Source organism: Perognathus longimembris, chromosome 17 (genome assembly GCF_023159225.1).
Source record: "Perognathus longimembris pacificus isolate PPM17 chromosome 17, ASM2315922v1, whole genome shotgun sequence".
NCBI classification, from domain to species: Eukaryota; Metazoa; Chordata; class Mammalia; order Rodentia; family Heteromyidae; genus Perognathus; species Perognathus longimembris.
Genome location: NC_063177.1, coordinates 17,583,533 through 17,601,190, shown reverse-complemented (window position 1 = coordinate 17,601,190; position 17,658 = coordinate 17,583,533). Strand labels below are relative to the sequence as shown.

The 17,658-nt window shown below is 47.7% G+C and overlaps 1 protein-coding gene across 1 annotated transcript in view; it reads left to right on the top strand.

Annotated features, from left to right (window-relative positions):
• The window catches only part of Nxn (nucleoredoxin), a 147,338-nt gene that overhangs the window by 104,762 nt on the left and 24,918 nt on the right, over positions 1-17,658 (top strand). The window lies entirely within an intron of this gene.

Below are 17,658 nucleotides of genomic sequence, written 5' to 3'. Positions count from 1 at the left end.
AGGTTTTTGATCTAATAAGGAAAACAAAAACAATATGATGAAGTTGCTAAGATCTATCATCAGAATGAACAGGAGGAAAAAGAACCAGAGCTAGTTTTGCTTTTGCAACTCAAAATATGAAAGTTACAGAGAAATGGAAAAGGTGTCAAATTTGTGTGTACAGAAAAAAAACATACTCTCTGCAGGATTCGGGACTATCTTGGTTTCAGGCATCCATGGGGTAGGAGTCTTTGGACTTGTCTCCTACTAATGTGAGAGAGGGATTTGAAAGGGTTCTGAGTGTTGGCTAATTTTGCTTTTCTTTTGCTGGCATTGTAAGAGGTGGAGGGTTTCGAGATAAACATGGGCTCTTAGTTTGCACACATACCCACACATCTGTCTTAGTTACAAGTTGTTTACGAGGAACAGAAATTCACTCGTGCTGGCATAAGTAGATTGTGTTGGACTCTTAGAATATAGTTGTTAATCCCATGAGCATCCAGATTCAGGAAATGGAGAGCAGCTGGGAGACAGAGGGCCCAGACGTAGGATTGCAGAAGCAGATCTCTTTGCCCTTCTCAGGGCTATGGTTTTGGCCATTTGCTTTTTTCTGTTCCTTGCCTCTCTTCTTTCACTCTCACTGTGTGTCAACTCTCATTCGCTCTGTCTCTGGTCCAGCAAGGCTACAAAGTGCCTGGTTCCTACCACCACCATCAGCCCTCCCCTACCCATTCATATCCCTGCCACACTTAGCAGAGTCACTGTGTGTGGGAATAAATGAGCAAAGCATCTGGGTACTGGAGACCAAGAACTTGGAGGGAGAGGGGCTTCCCTGAGAAGAGTCAATATGACCCCTTCCAGTAGCTAGCTTGTACCTTTGATCTTGCTGAACATATCTTTATATCTAGGTCTATATTCCCAGGCGAGTATATATATATATATATATATATATATATATATATTTGGATTAAGTGTCTGTATCAGCTTCCATCACCCATTGGCTCTGGGTTCATGACTATAGGGGTATGGGCAGGGAAAGGTGGCATGACTGGAGAGGAAGCAAGTTTGCTTACTTGTGAGGCTCCTTTCATCTCTAAAAGGCAGAGTGCCCTGTCTTACTCTCTGTCCCTATACCATCTGACATGAATATTTAGCTAAGTGGTGGGTGTTCGTTAAGTGCCCATTGATGACAAGAGACCAGATGTGTGCATGGTGTGGGTCTGGTCTGTTGAGCAGTATCCTGAGTATGACACTTGACCTGTCCTGGAAAACCCAGTGACCTCCCCATCATCTTCTGTGCTATGTACTTGGACTCTGCCTCAGTCTCTCTAGCACATGCTGGCACTTCGGGACATTCCTGCTGTTTTTTCTTACTTATCTCCTTCTAAAGTCTCAAACTGAGAGAAGTTAGCCAGTGAAGCAGGCTGCCTGTGTTTTTCTCAGTATAAGGCATTTGGAACCAATTGTATGGTGGCCCCTTTGAGTTTGCTGTTTAGAAGTAAAACAACACACACTGATACTGCATTGTAAAAATATCTCTTCTGGACAGAGTCTTGGACTTGGGTTTCGATGGAAATGCCCATGTAAATTTCCTGCTTTATTTATTTTTAATGGCCAAGCATGAACCTGACAAATGCTACTATTTGTGAAATTCTGCAGATACTCAGCAACAGCGGCCTCCTTTGGAGATAAGAAACCAACATTCAGCACCTGGATATAAATTGGTGGTGGTTGACATCCTGTTGAGGATGACAGGGACCTCAGGGCACCTCTGCTTAATTTCCAGTGTTTCATCTTGGAACCGTCACACACTGTGTTTTATAGAAACTTTAGTAGAAAAAGAGGTATGAATTCTTTGTAAGACCAAGCAAGAAAGAAGAGTATACCATTTTGTTCTGTTTACTCTTGTGCTTATTTCTAATATTGAGTATGTAGCTCTTTACCCCCTTATTCTACATGAATCACTTGAATGCATAAACTCAAGGACATATGTTTGTAACTTTGACACATCTGTCTTGAATTTCATCTTTTCACTCGTCTCCTACTTTTCAAGCAATTCACCCCCCACTCCCTCCCTCCCTGCTGTTACTTATTTAATTGTACTGTGGAATCCTTTTATTTCAAGAGCTGGTGGAGGGGACAATGCAAGCCCCAATCCATTTCTGTAGAAAGGCATCTTGGTATGTGGTAATCACAGCTTCTTAGTGTAAGATTCCATTCCTTTCACTCTAGACACAGCTGGCCCATAGCAATGTGGTGGGTGCCATTTTCAGAGCTGAAGAGGTACCTAACTTTCTGGGTTCCCAGTGAGGTGATGTTATTGTCTTGGAACAATCTAGTCCAATTTATGGAAGTCCTTCATGTGCCAGGCTCTGTGCAAACCAACCCTTTACGAATGCCTCCTTTGATCTCTTCCCCCCTCCTCCCATAGACTGGGAATTTCTCACATCATTGTAAATGTTTCCTTTCCTCTCCTTGTCATTTGGCTGCCACTCAGTGGGGACTTCCTGAAGCAGGAAAGTGGTAACAAGGGGTTTATAACTGGGCACTCAGAAAGTTCTGCCAAGAAACAGAGCTTTCTATGCAGCGAGGTGCAAAAAAACCCCGATGAAATAACAATCAAGTAGGAAATTGGAAAGAGTGCTGTGCTGAGTGCTAATGGCTTCGTGGTGGAACAGGTATGGGTGGCGCTGAGATGATAAACATTGCCGTCGTTCTCACAAACCGCACTTCCTGCTCTTATTTTCATTTTGGAAAGTGGACATGGAAAAGCTCAACCCGCTGACTCGTAATTTATAGCATTTGGTTTAGGAGGCGTTATGCAATCACATTCCTGATCTACTGGAAGCCGCACAGCATTTTGAGACTATTTGCCTGATTTCTTTTTTGGATGGCAACTTAGCGAGTAGCTGCTTAGGAATCGTGATGAATGTGTGTGAAAGCGCACTAGCAGCGGCTGCCTGGTTTCTCATACTTCGCCTGCAGAGTCACAAGTGAGAAGCAGCTAGCACATTTTCTGGCTGAAGGCATTGCCATGGGCATTACTGTATGCCTACCTTGCAGGGCACTGAGGACACGAAGCAGCATGAGGTTTGGTGTCCTGCAGGCTCTCATCCAGTGAGGGAGACTGAGATAGGCTTTTCCTTTCAAGTCCAGTAAAGATGATGCCTGTAGGATTCTGGAAGGATAGAATTCTCTCTTGCTGATGATGTATTGGATCACATCTAAAAACTTCTTATCGGGCTAGGTGCCAGCAGCTCAAGCCTGAGATCCTATCTGCGCTGGAGGCTGAGATCTGAGAATCAGGGTTTGAAGCCAGCCCAGGCAGGAAAGTCCTTGAGACCCTTATCTCCCATTAACCAGTAAACATCCAGAAATGGAGTTGTGGTTTGAAGGGGACACTCCGCTCCGGGCGCTTCTCCCGCCAGCAGGAAGAGCAGGGAGCGTATCCCGGGGGGGTAGAGCCGAGAAGAGGTAGAGTCACAAAACCGCCACCCCGAGCCCCCCCTTACATTTAAGGCAGGACACAGGACATGCAGGTGATTCCGGGGAGAAGTCGAAGCAACATCCAAGGTCTTTATTCCGGGGTTGCGTTTTTAAAGCAATAATGGCGGCAGGAAGGGGAGGGATTTGGAGCGGCTAGCTAGGCACTGTGATAGGCTGGTTAGGCTGTCCATCAAGGGTGACGTCATGGGACTTCCCCTAAGGGCGGATGTCACGGCCCACAGGACCACCCCTAGGTTGGTAGGTCGCCGCCATCTTGGCGCACAGGTGGTCTGAGACGGGAGGCGGGGCTGGTTAGAGCCACCTTCGCCACCTTTCCGGTTCCGGATCTGGTAAAGACAGGCGGGGCTAGCAGCCACACGGCCCCAGGGCTGGAGACGAGGTGGGCCGGCTAAGTCCGCCTCTTCAAAGCTGCAAGCCAGTGCCCAACATCTCCCCCTTCTGTTTTTAAATAGCAGGAGGTGCCTTACTCGAGCATGTGCCTGTCTTAGGTTGCCTCCCCCATGGGAGGCCTTACCCATCATGGGCTAACACCCTAGCTCTTTAGGCAAACCTACCTGCAGGGCCAGCCAGCCCAATAGAAGAACTCAGGGAGAGTGGAATTGGCACTCAAGAGAAAGCCCTGTTATTTCTACCTCACGCCTGTACACCCCGGTAGGCTGCACGTCCTGGTGGGTGTCGTGACCAACCTCATAGGGTTCCCAATTGGCTAAAAGCAAAAGACCACCGTTGACTTGACAGCACTGGCTTAAGAAATAGGCCTATTTGTCCTAGCAAGAGGCACTAAGGCAAATGGGGCCTCTCCCACAAAGGGGAGTAGGAGCCACCCATTTGGCTCAGTCCAGGAAAAATTGGAGTTCTTAGTCCATTTCTGTGCCACTCATGGTAACGCAGGCAGCACTCCCCTTCTCTGGCGGTGAGGTAGAAGCAGGTTCAGGCTCTGGCGACTCTGGAGGTTCACAGCAGCCAAGGTGCTGGTAACTGAATGCATGTGGTTAGCAAACATTTTATCATAACATTGAAGCAAGGTGCCAAACCCTCAACGCCTATTTCCCTCCAATGGGAACCCCTAAGCTCAGCAGCAGGGGAAAGGCAAAAGGGAAACAACAGTGCAATACTCCATTCCAGTTCTTTTGCAAAGCTGCAGGCAATATCGCCACAGCAAAACATTGTGCCATGAAAGACGCCAAGGCAGAGTTCAGGAAGCAAGCAGGGCTGGGCACTGGGAGGAAGGGAGGCTGGCTGCCTCCGATGTCGTCCACCACCAATGCACGCAGACAGGCCTCCCATGGTTCCAGGGAGGAGCAGGAAGAGATTCATCTTGGTCTTTTTCTTTATTCCTGGGGAGAACAAAGATCATACCTCAAGAGAGAGAGCTCTTGGGTTCTGGTGAACAATATCTTAGTTCTCTAGCTTGGGCTTGGTTCCCCAATCGGGAAAACACATCCAAAGCCCCTTCCCACGCTAATAGGGGGTCAGGACCTCGTCATGACCCAGTAAGGGGGGTCCTTCCATCGGACTTGCACCTTTAAATAAGGTGCCTGATCTGATCAATGCCTCTGAAAGGCTGTCAGAGGTTGGTCTTTGGAGAAAGTTAAAATATTTAATGTAAGCATGGTTGTCCTTAATTGGTCATGGGGGCTGCCCCCCTTTTGTTTTAATAATTGGTCCTTTAGGGTCTTATTATGCCTCTCAATTATGGCCTGACCTCTCGGGTTATATGGTATTCCAATAGTATGTTTAATATTCCACATTTGAAAAAATTTCTGTAATGGTTTGCTTATAAAGCAAGGTCCATTATCAGTCTTTACCTGTAAGGGCAGCCTCCTCTTTTCTTAGTATAGTCTGGTCTTCTCCAGTGTCAATTAAACATTGGAACCTTTTCCCTGCTATAATGATTTCTATTCTTGGCCTAATTCCCGGGACTATTGGGACTGTCTAGTGGGCCCTAGGCTGGTCACTAGGCTGGCCGCTAGACTGGTCGCCTCCTTTAGGTGACGGGGCTGGAGGGCGCCCCACTACCAGTTTAAAGGCTTCCCCCCAGCATCAAATCTGGATTTGCAATCCCTTCGCCAATGAAATCCCTTCTTGTACTGGGGGCAAGGTGTTTTAGGCAGCACCTTAGCCTGGCCTGAGGGTTGTCCTCGTGAGGCACCAGATTTCACTGGGCCTGAAGGACACTCCCTCTTAAAGTGGCCCTGGCCGCCACACCCATGACAGAGCCCCCTGTTTGCCTCACTACGCCCATGACAGAGCCCCCTGCTTGTCTTGCTATGCCCACAACAAGGCCCCTTGTCCCAGATGCCTCAGTAAGTGAAGCAGTCAACGACTGTGTCCGGTGGACCTGAGTGCGGACACCCTGGCAAGCAATTACCCAGCTTTCCATAGATCTCTCCTTTATTCCCGCACAAGCTAGTCTGCAGTCTGGGGTCATTCCGTCCCACACCAGGGCCCTGACAAGCTGGTTTAGCTGGGACCCAGGAGCCTTCTCCAGGAGACCTCTCTCCACCTGGTCAATAAAGGCGGTGAGATCCTCCATAGCCCTTTGAGTCATTCCTGGCATCGGGGTCTCCGAGGGGTCTCTCCCTAAGCTTTTCCATGCCGCCAATCCCAGGGTCCATGCCTGCTCTCGATAGGGGGCAGGAAAAGCAGCCTGTTGGAGGCTTGTAGCATACAGATCAGCAGACCCAAACAACATTTCAAAGGTTATGGGGACTGGGGGGTCGGCAGCTTGATTTCTCTCTGCCTGAGCACAGCACGCATGTCTAAAAAAGGCGCACCAGAAAGCATGGTCTGGGCTAACCTCCTCCAGTCTTGGGCGGTAGAAAATCGACGAGCCAGCCATGGAGGAGGGTCTCGGCCCAGGGAGAATTAGGTCCTTCCACAGTGACTACTTTTCTAATCTCTCGAAAGTCCTGGGTCTCCCAGGATTGCCACCGGGTTGGGATGCATCCCGGGTCAATATCTGCTGGGGAGCCCATGCTCAGTGAGTGAGCACCGCTGCAGCGGTGGCGGTCCAAGGGAGCTGCGGCAGCGGTGGCACCCGCCGCTTTCCGCTCTGTGGCTCGCTCGTCCGCCGCGTGTCTTGGGACCACAGCTTTCAAGTCAGGACCCCGGGGGACCTGGCCCAGACACCTCTGTCGGCCCATCGGAGCGGGGCATTGAGCCCCTCTCCTCCTGGGCAGTGGGAAGGCTGTCCCTCTCCCGAGCAGCCAGGCTGAAAAGGCCAGCAGTCTCCACCCAGGGTGCAGTATATTTTAAGGTCTCCCAGGCCTTTTTGGCTTGGGAGTCTGGAATGCCCAAATCGGTATTTTGGAGCGTGAGCCTCAAAACCTTGAAAGGTGGCTCGCTCCACTGACTTTGGGTCTGCCCCATATTTTAACAGGGGTACTCTTACCTCCGGAAAGGATTACTCAGCTCGGATTACTCAGCTAGCCGGTAGGACTTCTAAGCCCCAGGTTCATTCGCCGCGTGTTCGCTCATCCCTGTTCGGGCACCAATTATGAAGGGGACACCCGGCTCCGGGAGCTTCTCCCGCCGGCAGGAGCAGGGAGCAGGGAGTGTATCCCAGGAGGGTAGAGCCAAGAAGAGGTAGAGTCCCGAAACTGCCACCCCTAGCCCCCCTTACGTTTAAGGCAGGACACAGGACACACAACATCCGAAGTCTTTATTCTGTGGTTGCGTTTTTAAAGCAATAATGGTGGCAGGAAGGGGAGGGATTTGGAGCGGCTAGCTAGGCACTGTGATAGGCTGGTTAGGCTGTCCATCAAGGGTGACGTCATGGGACTTCCCCTAAGGGTGGATATCATGACCCACAGGACCGCCCCTAGGTTGGTGGGTCGTTGCCATCTTGGTGCACACGTGGTCTGAGACAGGAGGCGGGGCTGGTTAGAGCTTCCTTCGCCTTTTCAGTTCCGGACCTGGTAAAGGCAGGTGGGGCTAGCAGCCCCACGGCCCCAGGGCTGGAGAAGAGGCGGGCCGACTAAGTTTGCCTCTTCAAAGCTGCAAGCCAGTGCCCAACAGTGGTTCAAGTAGTAGAGCGCTAGCTTGAGCAAAAAAGCTTAGTATACAGATCCTAAATTCAAGCTCTAGAACCAACACACACACACACACACACACACACACACACACACACACACACACACACACTTTGGGCTGTGCCCCTCTCTCGTTGGCTCAGTTTCACTGTAGCACCTGGTGCTCCTGGTGCTCCCTGTACGAGGCATCCATGCTGGATGTGGCCTCCATGTGCTGCAGATGAATATGTAGAAAACCAGAGGCTGCTGCAGTGAGGAGGTGGTTTGTCATCCCAGCCAGACCTGAGGAGGCTGGGGCCCTGTTGTCCTGTCCCCAGGAGTCTATACTGATAACATTTGGTGGGGGCGGGAGGGGAGCTGCTGTAGGCTATTTTCACACAAAGAAAACAATATGATTAAAATTTTTTTCTTGGGGCTGGGGATATAGCCTAGTGGCAAGAGTGCCTGCCTCGGATACACGAGGCCCTAGGTTCGATTCCCCAGCACCACATATACAGAAAACGGCCAGAAGCGGCGCTGTGGCTCAAGTGGCAGAGTGCTAGCCTTGAGCGGGAAGAAGCCAGGGACAGTGCTCAGGCCCTGAGTCCAAGGCCCAGGACTGGCCAAAAAAAAAAAAAAAAAAAAAAAAAATTTTTTTCTTTATAGTTGTACTGGATTTTGAACTCTGGACCTCACCTGTGCTAGGCAGGAGCTCTGCCACTTGAGCCATGCTCCCAGGGCCTTTTGTTTTTGTTTCAGATAGGGTCTCTTGTTTTTGCCCAGGGCCAGCTTTGGGCAGAGCTTCTCCTATCTCTGCCTCTTTTTTTTTTTTTTTGGCCAGTCCTGGGCCTTAGACTCAGGGCCTGAGCACCATCCCTGGCTTCTTCCCGTTCAAGGCTAGCACTCTGCCACCTGAGCCACAGTGCCCCTTCTGGCATTTTCCATATATGTGGTGCTGGGGAATCGAACCAAGAGCTTCATGTGTAGGAGGCAGGCACTCTTGCCACTAGGCCATATTCCCAGCCCCCTATCTCTGCCTCTTGAGAGGCTGAAATTGCAGGTGTGAACACTATACTCCTGTTGTTTTTTTTTAAATTAGCAGAGAAGACATATGTGTATGTGTGTAATATATATGTATGTATGTATATGTATATATATATATATATATATATATATATCCTTTCATCATCTGTCAAATCCTGATTACCTTAAGTTTAGTACTGAGGAATGGAGATGGATTGGTTGAGTCAGGTTGGTAACATCTCCTACCACCTTTCAGCTTAGCAGGGGCAGCTGGATGTAACTGCTGCCTGGACAAGCACATTTCTCTTAGACTCCCAATCTAAAAGGCATGGTACTCCTCCTTACTCTCATTGCCTTAATTCCTACACTTCCTCTCTGCCTTTCTGCATTGTTTTAACCTCATGACCCTGTAAAGATCTGGTGTGAAAACATTCAGAATTTGTTGCTCATCAGTCTGACCTTAATCTTCTGGGTTGGGTGGTGACATGTCTCTCAAAGAAGGTTGTAGATCAAGGTCCCCAGTGTTCAAGCAAAAAAGGCACTGCTCACAGTGAATGTAAACACACTTGAAGTCTCTCCTACCTAGTCCAGTCCTGTCAACAGAAGGATGCACAGCAACATGAGCCACAGAAACCCTATCTCCCCACTGAAGTGATTGCCTTCAGGGTTGGGACATGTCTCTCAGATTCCAGCCCCACTCTAGCTCTGTCTCTCTCTCATAGGAAATCTCCTAGCCACTTCTTTGGATCTTCCCTATTTGTAGTCTGTTATTTCAAGGCATTCCTCTCTGTTCCAAACCACTCTGCCCAGTGGAGGTTTTGGGAGCAGATGGGCTGTAGGAAATCCCTCTGTCAGCTTGTGAGAAGTGCAGCATGGGGAAACCCAGCCGCCTTCCCCTAGTCTCTGGTGCTGGCTGGGAAGAATGTGGTGGCCATATGCTGCTTTGTACTCCCAGCAAACTGCTCATCTTCTGGCTCATGGAGTCATTAGGACAGGAAGTTGCATGGCTTAGTAAATGAATCTCCTTAATGGGTGTTACAAATGATACCAACTTCCAAGTGTTAGGGAGCCGGGCTCTGCAAGCCAGCTGTGGAGTGGAGGAATTCAGAGATGCTTTGCACTGTAGCACTTTTGAAAGGGTGGGAAGAAAGCATGTACACATTTGCCTTTGTATTTGTGGTCACGGCCCCACCCCTTTAATCTTTGTGATTTGTAATTGTTGCTGATGATGGAAACTGAAGTGCAGGTGAGGCACTCTGAAAGGAGCTTAGTAGCTAAGTTGTTGTGTTTCTAAAAGGCCTGTAGGAATGGCCAGGAGGAATCTCCGAATATGCTTCCTTTAGTTAACTTTGCTTCCAACACTGGCCACACTTGGGATACTTCTTCCCCAAGTTCATGCTCCATCCTCACTAGTATTCTACTGTAGCCTTCACCACCAGATGACAAAACTGCACTGCCAGTGCTAGTGGCCAGACACAGGCCTCTGAGCCACAAGGAGCATTGCTTCTGGTTCCTCTGTTTAAATTACCTTTAGTTGTACAAAGGAGCTGCCATTCAACAAAGAAGTTTATGAATACAATGCATCTTGATGGTTGTCACCCCTTTCATCATTATCCCTCATAGTTTCTCCTTTGTTGTTGTTGGTTTTGTTTGTTTATTTGTAGTTCTGGGGGTTTGAACCCATGTCCTTACACAATTACTATATCATTTTAACCACAGACCTAGTCTTTTTGCCTTTAGTTTAATTTCCAAATAGGGTCTCATACTTTTTGCCTGGGTGAGCCTCAAACTATGATCCTCCTGCCTCTCCCTCCTGAGTATAGGCTAAGAGTATAGGCATGTGTCACCATACCTGGCTTCACTTTAGTATTTTTTTACCTTCTTGTGCTTATTTGTGTGATTTGAAATGTTAAGAGTGCTACCCTTGAGCAAAAAAACTCAAGGGCAACCCCCAGGCCCTGAGTTCAAGCCCCAGAAATGGCGCGCGCACACACACACACACACACAGCGCGCACGCGCGCACGCACCACACAAATTCAGAGTCAACTAGGCATGGTGCTATACTCCTATAATCCTAGCACTCAGGAGGCTGAGGCAGGAGGACTGGGAGTTAAAGGCCACTCTGAACTATATTAGTGAGATCTTATCTTTGAAAAATCCAGTGTCATCATTGCAAATCGACTGGGAGGATTTTGAATTCTCAGGAACTAGTAATGACAGTGGCCAGCCTGGCCCAGCCCACTGCATCTGTTCCTTGCTCTCACAGGCTGGCTTCTCCTCCAAGCAGAGGGACAGGGAAGTGTTTAGGGTCAGGAGGTCAGAGGCACTGTTAAATAATGAGAGAAGAGCCCTGATTCCACTGGCACTTGGGTATAACTCTGTATAAGGAGTACAATTTACAAGATGAGCACTTTACCACTAGGCCATATTCCCAGCCCAGGAGTGCAATTTAAAGAACATGCTGGCCCCCTAAGATCTAGGAAGAGAGTTAAAGAAGGCATTTAAATAGCTGAACCCAGGGGCTGGGAATATAGCCTAGTGGCAAGAGTGCTTGCCTTATATACATGAGGCCCTGGGTTCAATTCCCCAGCACCACATATACAGAAATTGGCCAGAAGTGGCGCTGTGGCTCAAGTGGCAGAGTGCTAGACTTGAGCAAAAAGAAGCCAGGGACAGTGCTCAGGCCCTGAGTCTAAGGCCCAGGACTGGCAAAAAAAAACCCATAAATAGCTGAACCTGGGTACTTAGACAAGTGTCTAGGTGGTGTAAGAGAGTGTTCTTTCCTCCCTTCTTCCTTTCCTCCTTTTGTCCCTTCTTACTCCCCGCATTTACCCATCATTTGTTGATTGAACACAGTGTAACAAGTCCTCTGACCATTCAGCTCTACCAATCCGTGAAAATTTCAACTGCTGGTCAAATCACATACTAAGACTTATGTTACAGGAACATGGAAATCAAAATGTTGGCCTGACCTTTGAGGATGTGAGGATAAAGTCTTAGGGACAATTTGGAAGAGGGTGCTGGGATGACAACTATAATTATGTGAACAAAAGCACAACACAGACATATGATACAGCACCTGCCCTGTGCAAACCTTCGTCTGAGCGCTTAATGTAACTCATCTCATCCTCACAACAGCCCAATGAGATGCAGTTCTGTTATCCCACTTTTGCAGATGAAGAAGCAGAGAGAATTACAGTAGCTTGCCCGGGATTATCAACTATGGGGTGGTGAGAGCTGACTTAGACCCAGGCAGCCTGGCTGCAGAACCTGTGCTAAAGTAACATCTAGGTCCATTGCCTGGACATGGGTGGTGGGACGGGGCACTTTTCCTCTGCTGTGTCTGTAACGGGCTTTGGCTACATTTGCTTAGGAAACGTGGGGACAGTTAAGGCTCTGTTTTTCAGTGCTGCTCACAGAAAGGGTGGTTTTGACTGTTGGTCAGCACTAGGTAGAAGGGCAGGGATACTTTGCCTGAGAAGGCTACAGCTGACCTGGCCAAGAAGTTTGCTGATTAACCATCCATCTGTGTTAGCTTTGGCTACATCACCCAGATCTGCAGCAGCTGTTGAGAAATCAAAGCTAAGCTCCTCTGTCAAGTGCAAGCCCCAATCCTCGGCCTGAGAGACAGATCCTGTGTCACCCTCAGGAGCGAGGCCTTGTCAGAAATCACCAGTCTGTGTTTCCCCGTGGCATCTGTGGGTGCTGACTAATCCCACCCGGCCTGTATGTCAGCTCGGCTTTCTCCTCTGCTCCCAAATTGCATCCATTGTGATACTCGCTTCATTGTTTCCTGGACACTATGAAAAGCCTCTCCTGGCCAGCATCCCAAGGATGAGTGTTCCAACCACAACCTTGAAATCTGAACCAGATTCCAGACCCAGGAATGAAAACTTTTAAGAAACGGCATGGTCCATTTTGTTATCCTTTTTGATTTCAGCCAAGTTGAGTCTTTGCTTTGTTTCTCTTCTATGTCGTCTTTGTTGCCTTGCTTCCATATTTGGCTTAGTAATCGTTCATACTTAGATTTCTGGGTCAAGGTTTTGCTATGACATAGTCTACTGGGGTCATCTGAGCTTTGGGTAGCTCAGAAGAAGGGGGTACAGTGAGTTAAAGAGGTCATTAAAATGAACCTTTGGTGGACCTTTTTTTGTGGAGATAAAGCAAATGTGAGGTGTATAAGTCACTCGGGCTTTCCCAACTGCGGTGTAGCCCTTTTAAGGTGCTTAGGTTGCCTTTGACCTTTTCTGAAACTTCCTCCAACCCAGTGGAATGTAAGCCCTTGCCCTCAATTCAGCCTCTGAGTTCAGGTTCAAAGGCAGCGGGAATGGGAAGAACCTGACTCAGCTCCCTTTCCTCCCACGCCTGCTACACTAGACTGTGTTGTATTTCACGCTTTAGTCACCAAGCCAGAAGTGGGGGAACCAAAAAGAAATCCCTTCCAGATTCACATGTCATGTCGGGATTCTCTTAGATAGAGCAGAAAGTAAAATCCACAGAGGCAATTAAGAAAAAAAAATCCCAGTCAGGCCAGGCGTGGCCAGCTGCATGAAGTCACAACTGCTCAGGTTGCTGAGGCAGAAGAGTCACTTGAACCCAGTAGTTCAAGTGTAGCCTGCCAAGTTCAACATAGCAAGGCCTTGTCTCCAAAGAATTAAAAAAAAAATTGGATGTTCCTTTCAAATCTGGAAATCTACAAAGGAGAGGAAGGCAATAAAGAAAGAAGAGAACAGTGAACAGATCCCATAAAACAGGCCCCCAAGTATCTATGTGTTATAGAAATACACCATTTGCTCAGAAGGAAATACCCATTTCCCGAGTCATTTCATTTACAGCCTACTAACTGCACAATTGATTGATTTGCTGTAAAATACTGTTGCCAGAGAAATGTTTTTGAGGAGGATACTGACAAGACAAAGGGGAAATAAGCATAGATTCCAGTATTAATTATTTGCCCCATGTGTGCAATGCGTTTAGGAGTTTACTGTCTCCATTCATGTTGCCTCCTCTCACTCTCACACTCCTCTTGTTATGTGGATGTGACTGAGCTAAGTGGGGGATGAAAGCTGCCCCAAATCTGTTTCCTCTTTCCCTGCTGATATCTAACAAGGTACAGGGCCTGGGTGGCCGCCCAACACCTTGAAGCCTTGTTTCTACACTACTGTGTTTCCTCCCCAGAGAGCCCTTCCTTATGGTAAGGAAGCATTAGTGGTTAAATGCTCCACTGGGGTCACGGAGGGAGGCAGGTAGCTCGCATGCAGAGGGCTGGCCTGACTCCCATGTAATACCAAGAAAGAACATGAACTTGTTTCTTTGAGATGCTTTAAAGACAAGTGCAGTTTAGCTCCCAGCCCTGGGTGCTTTGATACTACCAATCCAAAGGCCAAGAAGGGGCAGATTGGACCCTGCTGACACTCACCAGTTCTCAAGGAGGCAGGTCCCCTGCAGTGGCAGGATGGTGGAATTTTATTGCCCACTCTTCACTCTGCCAGTATTTTAGATTTTAGACTCATGCTGCTTGTATTGGAGGAAATTTTAATTGTGGGAATAAAGATGGAACATGATTATAGCTCTTACCAGTCAAGGTCAAGGTCAAGGTTAAGAACTGCATTAAAATGAACTCTTAAGACAAGGGGGGAGGGGCTTTATCTAGGGCCCACAGACATCCTGCAGTCAGGCATGTTCCACGACAGGCTTCAAGGGAGTCACATGAGCTCTGGGAAATTATACACATTTTTTGTGTGTGTGTGCCTTTTGCTCTGGGGAAAATTATCCAGAGCTATATCTTCAAAAGGGACCCCCAAATGGTTGTAAAGCCACTGTTTTTGAGGACCATTGGTGACTTGGCATCTTTTACCCTAAGGCACAGAGGTGAGTCATTCTTTAAGCTCAAGACTTTCCCACATCCAGTCAGAACAAGAAACTCCTCAGCACAGGCCTCCATGACTTCTCCATCCTAAAAGGTACTTTTTGACACAGGCACTGAAGCCTACAGGACCACATGCTACAGTGATCATTCCTGCGCCATCCATTCTGTATTGGAGCTGAGTAACCTTGATGCTACAGCATGAGAGAGAAAGTCCATGTCAATCACGGACAGAGCTCACTGATAAATAAGTTCCTAAATAAATCACAGTCATATAAAGTTACCACATGATGGGTTAGTCTATAAAAAGATCCACCCTTCAGTGCCAGTTTTGAGTCCAAATACAAATTTTCCACTAAATCAGTGGGACTCCACCAGGAAACAAAGATTCAACAATGAATGGATAAGACACATGCCAAGACCTGCTCACTGTCTTCCTAGACCCCATGAAAAAGAAAGAACCTCATTTAAGGAGGAGGGAAGTTAAGGGTTGTACAAGTTAGTTCTCCAAAAGAGAGTTCTGAGAGAAAAGATGGATCTTGTCTGGCTGGGAGTATGGGTCAAATGGTAGAACACCTGTCTAGCAAGGGAAAGGCCCTGGGTTCAAACCCTAGCCACATGAATACAGTTCATGTGTAATCCGGGTGCCTACATCCAAACCATTCTATTGTAATCATGTTGTACCTGCCACCTTTCTATTTAAGGCTCACAGGCTACAGTTTGCTTTAGGAAATATTTAGTTATTCAAAAAGAATTCTGTTCAAGGTGTTTTTTTTTTGTTTTGTTTTGTTTTTTACTGTGAACCCCAGGGAGGATGTGATCCAAACAATCCTTGAATAATACACAGGACCAAGGATGATTTCTTCTAAGAAAGCAAAGATCATTTAACCTTAGAACAACAAATATACTCCCAGTCCTTTTTATTTCAGTTTTTCAGGTAGGGTCCCAAACTTTGTCCAAGGGACTGCCATCCTCCTACCTCCTGAGTGGCTGAACTTACAGTGTACACCACTATCCTCAGCTTATCTGTTGAGATGGGGTCTTGGTAACTTCTTTCCATGGCCGACCTCAAACCCCAATCCTCCTGACCTCTCTCTCCTGAAGTTGCATCTTGCAACTGCAGGCATATCCCACCATACCTGGCCCCTCTGCAGCAAAAACCTTAAGGAAAATTGTCTATGATAATTGATTCAGCCTATTCTATTTTCTCTTAATCATTTCATATATATATATTATGTGTAATAATGGCTTTTCTTTCTGTTTTTCTCTTGATGGGTCCCATTTGGCAAGACGGCTCCAGTTTGGGACAGCCCCCCTGGAGGCACATGCTGGACAGAACTGTGTCCATTCCTTCTCCTGTGCCGTTGACTCCCCCTTAACCCATGGACACTGTGCAGGAGCATCTAACACCATTGCCTGAGGTCTTCTGTCCACCCTCTCTGCCCTCTGTGTCTGCAGTAACTGGCTCTGCCCTGCAATCTCTTCTTCAGTTGTGTCCCCTCCTAAGACATCTAGTCATGAATGATCCTTGATTTCTTTTGTTTGGTTGGGTTTTGTGTTTGTTTGTTTGTTTGTTTTTGCCAGTCCTGGGGCTCGAACTCAAGGCCTGGGCACTGTCCTTGAGCTTTTTTTGCTCAAGGCTAGTGCTCTACCACTTGAGCCACAGTGCTACTTCCAGCTTTTCCTATGTATGTGGCACAGAGGAATTGAACCCAGAGCTTTGTGCATGCTACGCAAGCATTCAACCACTAGGCCAAACTCCTGGCCCCTGATCCTTGATTTCTATCTCAAGACCTTCCTCTCTCCAGAGTCTAGATCCAGAAATCTAGATACCTACTTGAAATCACTTGTATGTCCAATGGGTACCTCAAGACTAATCCATCCAGCCCAGCCCAAGCAGAACAGTCTAGAAGTCCCTGTTGCAACAGAAGAAGCTGAATATGAAAGTGTTGGCCTGTCATGCCAGCTATAGTAGGAAGTGTAAAATAGGCAGATCTCAGTCCAGGTACTTCAGCAGAAAGTGAGACCTTATCTCAATAGTAACCAGTGCAAGACAGGTGTTGGTAACTCACTCCTGTGTACTCCTAGTTATTCAGGAGGCTGAGATCTGAGGGCCTCAGTTTGAAGCCAGCCTAGGCATAAAAGTCTGTGAAACTCTTATCAAATTAATCACCAAAAAGCCAGAAGTGGAGCTGTAGGTCAGGTGGTAGAGTGCTAGACTGAGGAAAAAAAGCTCAGGGACAGCACCCAGGCCCTGAGTTTAAGCCCTAGGACTCTCTCTCTCTCTCTCTCTCTCTCTCTCTCTCTCTCTCTCTCTCTCTCTCTCTCTCACACACACACACACACACACACACACACACACAGCTGATGGAAATAGAAATCAGTCTAAGCTAGACTATGGTCTATCCCAATGATTTAGCGCCCACTAGCAAGCACAGGGCCTTGAGTTTAAAACCCAGGACTACTAAAAATGGTCCAAGTTTTCCCTAAATGATGAACCATGGGTGGTGACTTATTTTGTTTTTTACTTTAATGTTTGTGGGTTACTGTAGCTATTAATTTTTTCCAATTATGACTTCTCTCCCCTCAAGAATTATTTTTAAACTAAGAAAGTTAAGTCACCTTACTCTTTTTTCCCTTCCTCCCTCCCTTTCTTCCTTCCTTCCCTTCCTTTTCTCTTGCACAGAAAATTACTGCCTCTCCTGCCTCTCATACCAGTGGCAGGACAGTCTTATTTGTCTTTGCATCTCTCTCTCGAATATTTTGTCTGACTCTTGAGTCAGAGCCCTCTGGAAGTGACAGTGCTGGTCATTGCAAACTGTCTGCCAGGGCTCATCCAGTTTGAGATGGGTATCTTTTCCTGCCAAGAAACGTGTCTCTACAGGCAGGGAAGCCTACTGTTTCTTGGCAGGTGCTTTGCCTCCTCCCTTGCTGCTTAGGGTGAATTAAAAACAATCAGATCCACAGCGACACAGGCCTTCCCCTCTGCTTCATGCAGCCTTCCTCCTGAGGCCCATTGCCCTCAGATGCCTCACTGCCCCACTCTTCCTGTGCCCAGGACTGGCCATGTTGCTCATGCTTTTCAGAGAATGTCCCCATGGAGGAGATGGGGAGAATCATGGTCCTCATCACCTCTGTCATCACCTGAACCTGTGGACTTGCAGGCCACAGGGATCGTGTGGATTGTAGTTAAACTATTCCTTTGCCCAGCAGCCCGGCTCTGGGCTAGTTATTCCTTTATACTTTTCTGCTTTCCTGTTCATCTCTTCT